We start from the raw sequence: 14417 nt of genomic DNA, 5'->3' as shown, positions 1-14417 counted from the left end.
TCAAGGAATTGCTCAGGTTTTACATTGTGTATTCTCGGTTTCTTCTTAACTTGTGACCTCCATTCGTCTAGTTCATCGATTTGAAGCCTTCATTCTTTACAAGTTGTTCTGTCCTTGACGCTTGAGCTGGACCGTGCCTTTATCATGGTTTTTTGATGTGTTTCCTATAAAGGATGTTAGCCACAAGGTTATTAATGACAGCAGAACTTTTAATATTATCTCGGTCACTATATATCCTAACAGAATCACGAACTTGGAGTTTGATCATGTCATCACCTACACGAAGTATGAGTTCACCTGTACCAATATCGATAATCGTTTTAGCAGTTGCTAGAACGGGCCAACCTAGAATTAAAGGTGAGTCACTATCCTCATCCATGTCTAGAACAACAAAGTTGACTGGGAATATAAATTTGTCAATCTTAACGAGTACGTCCTCAACAATACCCCTAGGAAATCTAATAGTTTTGTCTGCCAGTTCAAGACTCATCCTAGTTTGTTTAGGTTTCCCAAGACCTAGTTGTTTAAACATTTTATAGGGCATGACATTTATACTCCCCCTAAATCGGCCAAAGCATTATCAGTATTTAAACTACCAATTAAATAAGGAATACTAAAACTCCCTGAATCTTTCAACTTGTTGGGCAGTTTGTTTTGTAGAATTGCTGAGCAAACTGTATTTAATTCTACATGTGACGAATCATCTAACTTCCGTTTGTTTGCCAAAAGCTCCTTTGAAAATTTAATTGAGTTGGGCATCTGCGAAAGAGCTTCAATAAACGGTAAGTTAATATGTAATTTTTTTAAAAGGTTAAGAAATTTATTGAATTGTTCATTTGTGTGGTCTTTCTTTGTCGCGTTGGGATATGGCACACGAGGTGTATATTCTTTACTCACCGGTTTTTGTTTACACTGGTTTTCATCCAGCTTTTCTTTACTTACCACACTTTCTTGCCTTGGTTCTAGTTTGGATTCAACTAGCCCTTCTTCATATCGAACAATAACCGCATGGAGCTGCTCTCTTAGGTTAGTCTCGGTGTTGCTAAGCAGGCTACCTTGTGGTCTTTCTGAGATCAACTTAGAAAGCTGACCTATTTGATTTTCGAGCCCTTGAATCGACGCTTGCTGATTTTTAAGTGCTATTTCAGTGTTTTGGAACCGTGTTTCTGATGCTGAGATGAATTTCGTTAGCATCTCCTCAAGGTCCGGCTTCTTTTCCTGTTGGTAAGGTGGTTGTTGAAAACCAGGAGGAGGTTGTGGTTTCTGATTACCTTGACCACCCCAAGAGAAGTTGGGATGGTTCTTCCAACTTGCATTGTAAGTATTACTATAGGGGTTATTCTGAGGTCTAGAATTGCTACCCATATAGTTGACTTGTTCGTTCGTAGTGCTAAGGTCGTAGGCTAGGCATTCTGGATTATTCATTCCTCATCCACTTCTGTCACACTACATCACTGGATGTACCTGAGTAGAAACACATAAACCATCAATCTTTTTATTTAAGAGCTCTACATGGTTTGATAACATGGTGACCTGTCAAGGTTGAAAACACCAGCGGCTTTTGTCGGCTTTGTCCTCATGACTTGCCATTGATAATTATTCAGTGGCATCTCTTCAATGAGCTCATAAGACTCCTCAGGTGTTTTGTTTTTTAAGGTACTGCCGACGATTGCATCTATTAGTTGTCTAGTTAAGGGGTTCAGACCATTGTAGAAAGTCTAAACCTATAACCATAAGGGTAACCCATGATGAGGGCACCTTCTCATTAAATCCTTATACCTCTCCCATGCATCGTATAGGGTCTCTAAATCCATTTGCACAAAGGAAGAGATATCATTCCTCAACTTTGCCGTCTTGGCTGGAGGAAAGTATTTCAAAAGAAACTTTCCGGTCATTTGCTCCCATGTAGTGATGGACCCTCGTGGTAGAGAGTTCAACCACTGTTTAGCTTTATTCCTCAGTAAGAATGGAAATAACCGAAGGTGAATGGCATCATCAGAAACGCCATTAATTTTGATAGTATTACATTACTCTAGAAAGTTAGCCAAATGAGTATTTGGATCCTCATCTTGCAAACCATCGAACTGAATAAACTGTTGGATCGTCTAAATGGTGTTCGGCTTCAGTTCAAAGTTATTTGCAGCAATAGCAGGTCTTACAATACTCGATTCGGCCCCTATTAAATTAGGCATGGCGTAGTTGTACATAGTACAAGGAGTAGGATTCTGATTTACATGATTTGTGGCAACCACATGAGGTACGAATTATTCATATTTTAGCTATCTCATCGGAAATATTGGTATCGACCTTGTGCTCTTCCTCTATATACTGTAGACTCTACCTTATTTCTCTACAATTTCTGCAAGCTGTGCTTTCAATTTCGGTATCAAATAGTAGAGGTCCTGACAGATTTCTTCTAGTCATAAACTAAAGAAACCTGCCAGAAGCAAATAAAAGAAAAAAATTAGTAATAAAACAAAAACAAAAACAAAATGTAATAAAATAAAAATGGCTAAATTAATAAAAAAAAAGCATTCCTAATATCTTAGTCCCCGGCAACGGCACCAAAAACTTGATGATCGTTATATGGTTCACTAAACTAGAACCTATCGAATGGTAGTATAGCTATGGTGAGTCCAGAATATCGTATCCACAAGGACAAAAAGTACTAGTGTTAACTATCTTTCTATTATTTAGCCTAAAATAAAAAGTATTTGTTTTAATCTAAAATTAAACCAATTAACTATGAACGCGATAGAGAGCAAATTGGGAAAAATACTTGAAGAAAACTTATAAGGAGGACAATACCCAGGAAAGAATCCACCTAGACTTCACTTATTATTCTGACTCTGAATCAAGCGATTTATTCACTTGTTTTGATCTGTAGAAATCCCTAAATTATGTTAATATCTCTTTCGAGACTAAGAACAACTGACTCTAGGTTGATTAATTGAAATATCTTTCTAATTAAAACCCTTATCGTCGCATTAACTCGATCTATGGATTCCCCTATTAGATTTGACTCTAATCCGGTAGATTTATGTCGTCCTATTTCTAGGATTGCATGCAACTCTGCTTAATTATGCTAGATCTACTCTTAATAGGGACTTTTGCTCCATTGAATAAGCACATCAAACTTGGATTAATATCCTGAAAATATTAAGGCAAGGATTAAGAACACATAATTAAGAACAAGAACAAGTATTTATTGTGAAATTCAGCTAATTAAATAATAAGATCCATAGTAGGTTTCATCCTCCCTAGATATTTAGGGAGTTTAGTTCATAATGTAAAAGGAAAACATCTCAACTTTAGAAAAACAACAAGACATAAAAAAAACCCAAATAAACTTCGAGAGAAATTTGAATAAAGATCTTTAATCTTGAAGTGGATATGCTTCCAAGATTATTTCAACGGCTTCCTTCGAGTAATTTCTGCTTTCTGCTTTATGTCCCCCCTTAGGTCTACTTCTAGTGTGTTCATATAGACTTTAGATTGCTCAGAAACCTTGAAAATTTGCTTTTTTCGCGTGTTTGGAAAATCGAGAGCGAAATCGACACGGGCTACCACATGGGTTGTGGCTAGCCCGTGTGGCTCACACGGTGTGTGCCCAACCCGTGTGGAAATGGTCTTGGCCGTGTGAATCTTTAAATCAGCCCATTTTATTCTTTTTTGGCCTCTTTTTTGGTTTTTTTGTTTTCTTATACTCACCTAAGTATAAAACATGAAATTAAAGGATTAAGAGCATCAAATTCACTAAATTAAATAATAAATCATCCAAAAACATGCTAAGCATGAGATTAAAATGTGTTACTTTTATGGTTTATCAATTTCCTTATTCAAAAGTAAGTCCACACTCGACAGACGTGAGCTTGAGGATAGCAGAGAAGACTACTCAATAGAAGCATTCATCTTAGACAAATCGAAAAGGTAAAATTTTGATTAAGTGTTTAGTATTTTAGATATCACAACCAAGTTCTAGTTTTGAAAAAAAATTAGAACTCTATTTTTTCCTAAAAAAAAATTTCGCTGCATTTTCCAAACTCATTTTTCCAACAATTGATATCAGAGGCAAGTTGTGCTCTATCTGTAAGTATAAACAAATAATCAAAATAGATTTATCTTCTTCTTGAATGATTTGATTACATAGAAAGTGACATTCTTTAGATCTTATACATGTTTTGAGTTATATATGAGAATGGATGTGAAATTATATTTGTTATATAATTGTTATTTTTTTCCAAGGTTGTGGTTCTCAAGAAATAAACCATTGATGGTTATAAACTAACTATAAATACGACAAAGGCAAGCGCACCTATCGAACAATAGTATAGCTATGGTGAGTAGGGAATATCGTATCCACTTGACTAAAAGTACTAGTAATTACTGTTTTTCTATTATTTAGCCGACAATTTGGAGAGATGTGTTTTAATTTAAATTTACTAAACTAATTTAACTATGAACATAACAGAGAATGAACCAAGGGAATAATCAAATATTAACCAGTGAGATAGCCAATACCCAGGAAAGAATCCACCTAGACTTCACCTATTATTATGAATCTAAATTAAACGATTTATTCACTTGTGCCTTGATCCGTAGAAATCCCTAAATTATGTTAATATCTCTTTCAAGAGTAAGAACAACTGACTCTATGTTGATTAATAGAAATCTCCTTCTAATTAAAACCCCTATCGTTGCATTAACTCGAATTATGGATTCCCCTATTAAATTTGACTCTAATCTGGTAGATTTATGTCGTCTTATTCCGAGGATTGCATGCAGCTCCACTCACTTATGCTAGATCTACCCTTAACTAGGGACTTTTGCTTTACTAAAATAAGCACATTAAACATGAATTAATATCCCAGAAATATTAAAATAAGAAATAAGCATACATAATTGAGAACAAGAATTAATATTTATTGCGCAAAAACAGAAATTAATAGGTTTCATCCTCCCTAGGTATCTAGGGAATTAGCTCATAATCCTGAATGAAAATATCTCAAAGTCAAAATAACTACAAGACATAAACAAACTCAATAAAACTTAGAAAGAAATTAAAAGAAGATTTTTGATCTCGATGAAGATCTGCTTCCGAGTTGATTCTAATGGTATTCTTTGAGTGTTTTCTTCGATCTTCTTTGCTTGGCCCCTTATGTCTTCTTCTAATTTGTATTTATAGACTTTAGAATGCTCAGAAAGCCTAAAATTTGGGTTTTTCCGCGTATTTGGTAAGCAGGGTACGAAATCGACATGAGCTGGCACATAGGCGTGTGTCCAGCCTATGTGGCTCACATGACCATGTGCCTAGCCCATGTGGAAATGCTCAAGCCATGTGGATCCTGAAAATAGCTCTTTTTGTCTGATTTTGGCTTGTTTTTCACTCTTTTTGCTCCCAAATGCTATCCTTAGTATAGAAACATGAATTTAAAGGATTAAGAGCATCAAATTCACTAATTTGCATAATTATTCATCCAAAAGCGTATTAAGAATGGAATTACAATATGTTACTTTTATAGCTTATCAAATATCCCCACACTTAAGCGTTTGCTTGTCCTCAAGCAAAATCCTCACTCACATTAAAATTAATCTTTCTCAACTAAAAAAGCACTCAAGTCTCAAAATAATTCACAAATAGTCATGCATTGGCAATTCAACTAAAAGAGCACTAACGTCTTAAACAATCCAAGCTAACATTTTTAAACACAAAAACATAGGTGTCTTTCCTTATCTAAGTAATTACATTTAATTCAAAATCGACAAGAATCGACATCATCATTAAAGATTCACTTAAATCACTCAAAGTGTTTAAGGTTCATGAATATGCACTTGATAATCAAACAAGACAGGTCATTACCATAGGCTTGCATCAAATCTCCACCACTATAAAATGAGATGATACACAAATCAAAAGGTTTTTAAGAAGTTGTAACGAGGCTTAGGTTAAGGGTGTAGAGAAAGGCTAGAAAATTTGGTTATAATCAAGATCGAATTGATAAATTTCCAAACTAGAAAAAAATAAACAAATGCTAAATTAAAAACAAGGATAAATCAAGAACTATTGAAGAATAAAAACGAGCTTCTTCTCAAAATATTAATTTAACTATTCAAGCTCAATCAACATAGAACTAAATAATAATAAATATTTTTTTCGATTTTTTTCTCTTTTTTTCTTATCTAGAACTATCAGAAATAATTCAGCAAATCAAACAGAAGAGCATAGCTAAGCAACTAGCCAAATCAAATCTCGACGAAAAAAAGAAGTCAATAAACTGAGAAAAAATCTCAACAAAAAAATGAGTTATGGGTTAACATTAATGTGTAAATCAAGAAAATGTTTGTTAGGCTCAACGGGGTTCACTAAGGGTTAATTACAAAAGTAGGCTTTTTATGGGATAAGTGGGTTAAAACCTAGGTGCCTTTATCATCTCAGTAAATCAAATCAAACGTGTGGTCTCGACATGCATAATCGAAGCAAGTTCTAGAATAACAAATTAGATTGACACACTCATAACCAATAATAAACTGAGCAAGAAAAATGTATGCTCTAAAGGCTCAAAATCTCACAAAAAAATCATGGTTTTTAATGTCAAACTTGCAAATCTCAAACTTCAAAATAATACTTAAATTTAGGGAAACAACCTAAAAATTTTTAATTTCTGAAAAATAACTTATCATGCTTGATTCTCTCATGTCTTAAAGTTTAAATCAACCAATACACAAATATCTACAAATTAATCCAAAACACATAAACTAAAATTCATTCTAATGAAAGTATGAGAAAATGACTTAAACACAAAATATAATTTAGGGATTTTCTAATAATTATATAAATAACCTCCCTACAATTCAGATGCATATTGTCCTCAATGTACAAACAGATATAATCACAGTATAAGCAGAATATCATAAGAGAGGGAGAAAACTGAACTACCCTAAATATTGGATGAAATCGCAAAAATGGTGAAAAGCAGAATTGTAGATAATTGAAAGTGAAATGCATGATTCTATGCAAACTAAGAAGAAAATCAACACAAATAATGAAGAAGAGTAAGAGATTACAACTCAATTAGAAACAACCATAAAAAGAAAAATAAAAATAAGTTTAATAAATGAAATATGTCTAAAAAAATAAAAAAAACAATTAAAAACAAAAATAAAAATAAAGATAAAAAGAAAAAGAAAAAGAAAAGAAATAAACTCAATGATACCAATAAAATTAATGGTAATAGTAAAAATAATAGTAAAAAAAAGCTAAAAAAATAGAAATATAACTAAATGGCAGGAATAAATTAAAATAAAATTAAAATCTAAGAATAAGAATAATAAAACAAAATAAATAAATCATAAAATAGATAAAAAATAAAAATAAATAATATAATAAATAATAATACAGAAATAAATCAAAAATAAAATAAAGAAAAGGGTAGAAAGGAAAGACCAACGGAAGACGGTGGCCGGAGTTACGATGGGGGGTCACATGTGGAAGGAGGTATCGTGCGTAGGTAGGGTTGGGGTTGGCCGACTATAGGGGGAAGGGAGAGGAAGTGGGTGATAGGAGGGAAAGGGGGTGGCTTGTTTGGGGAAGAAGAAAAAGATAAATTGAGAAAGAAATTTTAGGGTTTAGGCCACACAGCCGTGTAGGGTGTTTTCAGCTTATGTTCAATTAAAAATTAAGCCCAGTCTTCACACGGCTATGTGTTCAAGCCATGTGTGTTCTCTTTCACTTCTCCCACGCTCATGTGAAAGTCTGTGTGGGTCACACGGTCGTGTGTCATGCCCATGTAACTTTCTAACTTGATTTAAAATTGAAAAAATTAGCTCCAGGTTTCACATTGCATAGGACACGCCCATATGTCCAAGTCGTGTGTGTCACATGGCCTTGTGGACCATTTTAGGCCGTGTAACCTTTAAATTTTTGAAACATTAAGTCCCAAGATCTACACGGCCAAGGACACACGCATGTGTCTAGGCCGTGTGGGTCACATGGCCATATTGCCAAGTCGTGTGGGTCACATGGCCATGTTGCCACGCCGTGTAGCTCACTATCAAATGCCCATTGTGCACACGGCCTGGGACAACCCTGTGTTCCCAGGCTGTGTGGGTCAAAAACACACATTTTTTTTAAAATTTTAAGATTTTAAATAAGTATGCAATGGAATTAAAAGAATTAGAAAAAAGTTAACACTCGCCATTTTGCCAAGCCATGCAACTCTGTCAAATGCCCATTGTGCACACGGCCTGGGACACACCTGTGTGCCCAGGCTGTGTGGGTCAAAAACACACATTTTTTGTTAATTTTAAGATTTTAAATAAGTATGCAATGGAATTAAAAGAATTAGCAAAATTTAACACTCGGGTTGCCTCCCGAGAAGCGCTCATTTAATGTCTAAGCTTAACTTACCTCGTATACGCACGGTTACGGGGATTCATGGAGCCAAAGATCCTCTTTCTTGTTAACAGTTCTATGACCAAAATATGGTTTGAGTCGAGTATTTTTTACCTTGAAAATGCCAAATTCAGAATGAGTTACCTTGACTGTGCTATGGGGGAAAATGTTCAGTACCGTGAATAGGTTTGATCTGTTTGCATCAAGCTTTGAAGGAGAGATTCGTGGGTTCATTTTGTCTAGCAGTACCTTTCCCTCAACCTTAAATTGGTTTATTCCAGTCATATGCTCATCATGGCGTTGCTTTGGCTCTTTATCGTGCCTTTTCGGTTTCACCTTGAAATGTGTCCGCCCTTCACCTAGTCATCGATTTGTAACATTTGTTCATCGTAAACCGTTTTATTTTTGTCGTATTGACTGAAACATGGCTCTATTACATTTTTTTTGAGAGGTTTCCTACAAAGAAGGTTAAGCCACATGTTCATTAACATTAACAAAAGATTAACATTAACAAAAGATTTAAAATTATCTCGATCATTATATGTTCTAACAGAATCACAAGCTTGAAGAGTAATCGACTTACCACCTACACGAAGTACTAACTCAGTCGTACCAACATCAATTATTGTTCTAACAGTTGCTAAAAAGGGGCGACCAAAAATTAAAAGTACCTTACTACCCTCATCCATGTCTAGCACAACAAATTCAACGGGGAATATAAATTTATCGATTTTAATAAGAAAATCTTCAGTAACACCCCTAGGATATCTAATAGTTCTATCTGCTAATTGAATACTCATCCTAGTTTGTTTGGGTTTCCCGAGACCTAGTTGTTTAAACATTTTATAGGGCATGACATTAATACTAACCCTTAAATCAGCCAAAGCATTATCAATATTCAAACTACCAATTAAACAAAGAATAGTTAAACTTCTTGGATCTTTCAGTTTGTTGGGTAGTTTGTTTTGTAAGATGGCCGAGCAAACTACATTGAGTTCCACAGTCGATGAATCATATAACTTCCATTTTTTTTGTCAACAACTCCTTTAAAAATTTGACATAATTGGGCATTTGCGAAAGAGCTTTAACAAATGGTAAGTTAATATGTAATTTTTTTAGGAGTTTGAGAAATTTACCAAATTGTTCGTTCCTATGGTCTCTCTTCGTCGTGTTAGGATATGGAACTCAAGGTTTATACTTTTTGGCAATCGGCTTTTGCTCTTTCTGGCTTACCTCAACCTTATCGTTATTTACCATAATTTCTTGCCTCAGTTCTGGTTCAGATTCAACTAACCCTTCTTCATCTCAAACAGTAATTTCATGAAGCTATTCCATTGGGTTAGTTTTGGTATTGTTATGCAAACTACCTTGTGGTCTTTCTGAGATTAACTTAGCAAGCTGGCCTAATTGGTTCTTGCGCACTTGAATCGATAATTGTTAATTTTTAAGTGTTGCTTTAGTGTTTTCAAAAATCGTTTCTGACATCGAGATAAACTTGGTCAACATCGCTTCAAGGTTCGGCTTTTTCTTTTACTGATAATGTTATTGTTGGAAGCTTGGAAGGGCTTATGCTCTTTTATTTCTTTAACCACCCCAAGAGAAATTGGGATGGTTCCTCCAACTTGCATTATAATTATTACTATAAGGGTTATTTTGAAGCCTAGAGTAATTACCCATATAATTGATTTGTTCGTTTTCTGTGCTAGGAATGAAGCATAAACATTCTGTGTAACACCCCCTAACCTCGTCCCATCGCCGGAACAGGACTACGGAGTATTACAGATTATTACAGTACATTTACACGTAAAACAGGAATAAATACAATACTACACATCAAATTCATCTCAATATACCCTTAATGGGCCCTCGGTACTTAAAAAGTACATTTAAAACAAACCGGGGCTCGATTGGAAGCTTAGAAAATTATTTGTGAAATTTCAAAATTTCCTCTTATGAACAGTACCACACGCCCGTGTGGTCTAGGGGACATGCCCGTGTGCCCCTTTCAACATGCCGTGTGAACACCCGTATCGCTCACACGGCTTGGACACTCCCGTGCCCTCTACTCGTAGAGTTCTCTATCAATTTACTCATAGCTAACTAATTTCACACGGCCAAGACACACGCCCGTGTTCTTAGCTTGTGTGGATTTATTTTTGATTCGAAACAAGTGCAGTTTTACACGGCTATGACACATGCCCGTGGTGCATGGCCATGTCTCTCACACGGCTGTGTCTCTGCCCATGTGGCAACGCCTGAGCATTTTGTTTTGGATATTTTTAGGTGCAGGGGACACATGGCCTAACGACGTGCCCGTGTGCTAGCCGTGTGTCTCACAGGGTCTGGTCACATGCCCGTATGCCAGGCCGTGTGGACTCAAAATGAGCCTTTTTTCTTAAACTTACCATCCCTGCAAAACTTAAGCTTCAAGCTAGCAATTTTCTTAACTTTCAACAGTAAATCATCCAACCAATGTACCCTCATTGGTACCACAATTTATATCAAATATACTAGATCACCACAACAATCAAACATACTTAGATTTAACTTCAAACATATATATTCCATACCATAGTCCAACAACTTTAATACCATTTACTATCATGTATAAAACGACAACTTAATAGCCTAGGTACATGCTATTTTACCAAAAAGGAAAGGTACTTCACCGCTTTGAGTCCGGGATTGGCTTAGATGCTGTGTCCTTAACTCTTTAGTACCTAATCTTGCGCACGGAAATAAAACTGTACACTGAGTATACACTCAGTGGTATTTCTGTAAACTAGCACTTAAAGCATTAATAAATCGTTTATACATTTAAACCCTAAGTCTTTACTTTCATGATCTTAACGGTTCATTTACTCATCTTTACCTCTTAGCCTTTAAATGTCGTTAAACAATTCTTTTCACATTTCGTATCATTCTATACTTTTCAATAATCATACATCAGTATGTCATTTATATTAGCTAACAATCAACATTCAGTAATAATCATATAATCGATAGCAGTCGGTCTTCAGTACCTTCATTTACCCCTATTAACATAACTCAAACCTAGACGGATACACGGACCCAACCCACATACCGAGATAACATATAGTGTTTCATCGACCGAAGCTGGAATACACCATAAGGGTAACAATAATAGTAACAGTAACAGTAACGGTACACAGAGTACTTCATCGAAACAAATCTGGAACAATAACAGTGGTCGACACTTATAGTGTCTCATCATCACACAGTCGAAATATCCCTGAACACTTCCAATCCTATGGCATGCCAACTATATCCGACTAGCCCGACTCTGTTAATAGGGCTTTCATAGCTCGATAATAGATATACTTACCTTTACTTTCATTCATTATACATTTTTGGGAGTCACATTAATAAATATGCAATAAGTTTAGTTTATAGAAATACAAACCGTAATTCTCGAGTTTACTCGATATCTTCGTTCACTTTCTCATTTCCCTTCTTCGATAAAGTTTTCGGTGCTACGTTAGCTACATAAAAGCTAACATTTAAAATTATCAATGTATGTTATTTAATAACACATTCTTTATTTTTTATGTAACTTTCACATAAATTCTAATTTAGTCCTATCACCATAACCATTCTTTCTCTTCAAAATTAATTCTTTATTTTCAGTTAATACCTACTATAAGTAAGTTTCAGCTCTTAATTATTCCATATAAAACATAAATTTTGAATTTCTTTCAATTTAATCCTTACTATGTCAAAACTTATTTCTCTTTTTACAATTTAATCCTTCTTCCACTTCTAACTTAAATTCCTATAAATTAAACTCATAATTCTTAAATTTATCCAACTTAATCAACATCTAACAATTCACTAACTTTCTAATTTTCAACATAATTCATGTAAAGCCTTGTTTTAGGATTCCAAAAACATTAAAATTGCAAGAAAAGGGATTAAATTGACTTACCAATGAAACTTGAAACTTCAAAGCCCTAATTTTCCCTTTCCTTTTTCTTTCCCTTTTTTCTTTCTTTCTTTCCCTACTATTCGTGCCTTCTTTATTTCTTTTTATGTTTTATTTCTTTTATTTCCTTTATTCAATTAATATGTTATAATTATATAATATAATATAATTTACTTATAATATAAATAATTACCTAATAATCATACACTTATATCATTTATTTTAATTCCATATGTGTTTCACTATTACCACACACTTGTCACCTTATGGTTTAATTGCTACTTTAGTCTCTTAGCTTTTCCTTAGTCTATAATTAAACCTTTATTCTTTATGCAATCTAGTCCCTTTTTCCTAATTAATCTTAATTCAAACTAATTCACTAAATTAAACTCTAATTAATCACTCAACTATCATTCGTAAATATTTATTATAAATATTTACGAATTTGTTTTGCGGCAATAATGACTTAAACCTTCAGTTTTCGATGACCGTAATTGTCAGGTCGTTACATTCTGGATTATTCATTCCTCTTCCATTTGTATCGCATTGTATCACCAGATGTACCTGTATAGAAACATATAAACCATCACTTATTTTATTTAAAAGTTCTACCTGATTTAATAACATGATGACTGCATCTAAGTTGAAAACACTGGCTGCTTTTATCAGTTTCGTCATCATGACTTGCCACTGATGATTATTTAGTGTCATATCTTCTATAAACTCATAAGCCACTTCGGGTGTTTTATTGTTCAGTGTACCACCGGCTGCCGCATCGATCAACTGTCTAGTTGATGGATTCAAACCGTTGTAGAAGGTTTGAACCTGTAATCATAAGGGTAACCTGTGGTGTGGGCAACTTCTTAATAAAAACTTGTACCTTTTTAGTACATCATATAGAATCTCTAAATCGATCAACACAAAGGAAAAGATGTCGTTCCTCAACTTGGCTGTCTTAGCCGGTGGGAAGTACTTCAGTAGGAATTTTTTGGTCATTTGATCCCATGTAGTGGTGGAACCTCATGGTAAAAAGTTCAACCACTGTTTAGCTTTGTTTCTCAATGAGAAAGGGAATAACCATAGGCGAATGGTGTTGTCAGTGACACCATTAATTTTGAAAGTATCACAAATTTCTAAAAAATTAGCCAAATAAGTATGTGGATATTCATCTTGCAAACCATCGAACTAAACAAACTGTTGCATCATCTAAATAGTGTTTGGTTTTAGTTCGAAATTATTTGTAGCAATAGTTGATTATTCTGGTTATCACCTATCTCTTTAATAATAATAATTTCCTCTTGTTTATCTACTATATTCTCTCAACTCTGCCTTCTTTACGGTTTCTACGAGATTTACTTTCAATTTCACTTTCAAACAGTAATGGTCTCGATAGGTTTCTTCTAGTCATAAACTAAAGGAACCTGCCAGAAGTAAATAAAAGAAAATTTATAATGTAAAAATTAAACTAAAAACAAAATAAAATAAAAAATGGTTAAATTAATAAAAATCGAGTGTTCCTAATATTTTAGTCCTCGGCAACGGTGCAAAAAACTTGATAGTCGTGCAAAAAACTTAATGGTCACTGAACTAACTATAAATACGACAAAAATAAGCGCACCTATGGGAAGGAAGGAAGTTGATCAATGCAGAACCATGGATCAAAGGAGACGGGTCGAGTCAACTAGTATTAGAAATTGCTTAACTACCAATAAAAACTATATGAGATTAGAGGATGCGGGAATATCCTTGAAGGCTCTAGGTAAGCAACCAATGCAGGAGGGTGACCTGAACGAAAGGAATAGAGTGACGTTGGAAGCTTTCCAAATTGGATCCATTATTACATAACTTGTTCTCCGCTGATGATGACCCCTTATTAGTTTTGAAAAGTGGCAACTCTGGCTCTCAAGAGCGAGATTCTGGTGTGAAGCAGCTTATTTCAAAAAAGGAAGGAAGTTAAACAGGGCATTATAAAGCTGTAGTAGTAGTTTCAAGGCAACCGAGGGTAATCCAGTGCCATTATCTAACACAATGAACTCCATGGTAGAGCTCATAAATTCCCAATTAGAATTAAAAATTAGAGAA

General features: G+C 34.5%; 1 non-coding gene across 1 annotated transcript; it reads left to right on the top strand.

Annotated features, from left to right (window-relative positions):
- The first annotated feature begins 1740 nt into the window (after positions 1-1740).
- LOC121206312 (small nucleolar RNA R71) lies at positions 1741-1847 on the top strand. Its single transcript, XR_005901396.1, has one exon. It is a non-coding gene; the product is annotated as a small nucleolar RNA R71 (small nucleolar RNA).
- Positions 1848-14417: the final 12570 nt, after the last annotated feature.

This window comes from Gossypium hirsutum, chromosome A01 (assembly GCF_007990345.1).
Source record: "Gossypium hirsutum isolate 1008001.06 chromosome A01, Gossypium_hirsutum_v2.1, whole genome shotgun sequence".
Taxonomy (NCBI): Eukaryota; Viridiplantae; Streptophyta; class Magnoliopsida; order Malvales; family Malvaceae; genus Gossypium; species Gossypium hirsutum.
Note: the sequence above shows the minus strand (reverse complement) of the source record. Positions and strands in the feature narration are given on the sequence as shown.